Below are 1,840 nucleotides of genomic sequence, written 5' to 3'. Positions count from 1 at the left end.
ATCTAATCGGCTATGCGATAATGATGAATGAAAATAACAGAAACGGAGCTGATAGTTCAGATCTCAAACTGGATAACTGGTGATAAAACTAGAACGATAGATAAATCCTACGATTCTAGTAAATATCGATAACTGGTTAATAAACCTAAACAAAATGACAGCGATGCGCCCGAAATTAAAGCTTAGATATTACTCGATAAACGGAACTTACAGAATCGGTCGGAGATCGTGTCGATGTAGCCCTGCCAACCCGTACGAACTCGTGAAAGAAGAAAAGTATTGGCGAAGTCGCCGACTTGAAAGTAAAGTACGATGAAAAAGTAGATTTGTTTGTATTGATTGATGTGTTGTTTACAAATATCTAAAGATGGCTATTTATAGCATGTTACAACCAATTTCCTAACCGACTAGGATCTATCTCTAATCTTAAACGAAAACGAATATTTACAAACACAACTCATATCGGAGTTGGTTATTATACTCCCACGGGCCAATCTATCTTCTTTATCTGACCTACTTTAGGCCCATATTGGCCTAATCGCTCCAGCTTTCCAATCGGCCGATCTCCACCAACTCCGTCCGCCAAAACACTGTAGCACTAATCGATCGATCCCCAACTATAGCACCAATCGGCCGATTCCCAGTCGTGACCTTTTAATCTGCCGCATCGGCCAATCCTTTCTTCCCTTGACGCCGATTCCATACGTGTCAAAATCTGGCGTCAACAAGCTGTTCTACATCAACAAGTGGAAGAACTAAAGAAGAAGACTGAAGCAGCAGAGAAAGTGCTGGTGAGAACTCAAAGACAGTACGTGGAGCTCAAGAAGCAACAAGATGAGAGCAATGTCATCCTTATGAAGATCTTGAACCTGAACACCCCTGGTACCTCTTCTCATCCCTGATCCTATGTGTGTGGAACTGTTTTCAGCACTACTTGGCATTCCGTCGTGACCTCTGGTGCTTGTGTTATGAACTTATGTGGCTCTGAACTATTAGTTAACTAATGGTGGTGTCATGAACAGGTTATAACTTAATTATGGTGAACTTTCTATGAATTCTATTGTATCATTTGGTGTTATGTGATGAAATAGATCTGTATGAACATGGACACGCATGATATGGACATGTGTAACATCCAAAAATGACACGTGGTCCAATAAGAAACTGTCACATGTACTAATGGGGGAACTAACACATGGACCAATCAGAAAAGAACATGTGTCATAACAGAAATGGAAACGTGGACTGATCAGAAATTGACACGTGGAACAATAAGAAAAAGACACGCGGAGCAACCATGAAATGACACGTGGAACACTAAGGAATTGACACGTGGAATCGTAGAAGAAAAAAATACACGTGGACCAATAGGAAAATGACATGTGGACAACCCAGGAAAGGACACTTGGGCAAACTGGAAAATGACACATGGACAAACTGGAAAATGACACATGGACAAATGGGAAAATGACACGTGGACCGATAAAAAGACCACATGTGTCGAGTGTATGACATGTGGCTGAATAGAATAATGACACGTGGACTTATGTCATCTCGACACGTGGCCTTATGCTAGCTAGCCACGTGGCTATCCTTTTTGCGCGCATGCTGGCCAACACGTCACCTGCCAGCCTGGATGAAGCCACGTCACATGCCACCGTGTCCAGACCATGTCACGTGCCAGTGTGGACGGCGCCACGTCACCTTCCTGCATGGACGGGGCGTCCCCACATAAGTAGAGACCAAATGTGATACAAATATCAGTCCCAGGAGGCTGATAACACATTTATTCAACAGATGGTTCAAAAACCGTACAACTCCCGAAGGAGCGGGCGGGCAA

Source organism: Setaria viridis, chromosome 9, assembly GCF_005286985.2.
Source record: "Setaria viridis chromosome 9, Setaria_viridis_v4.0, whole genome shotgun sequence".
Lineage (NCBI taxonomy): Eukaryota > Viridiplantae > Streptophyta > Magnoliopsida > Poales > Poaceae > Setaria > Setaria viridis.
The sequence above is the reverse complement of the archived record's forward strand: the minus strand, read 5'-3'. Positions refer to the sequence as shown.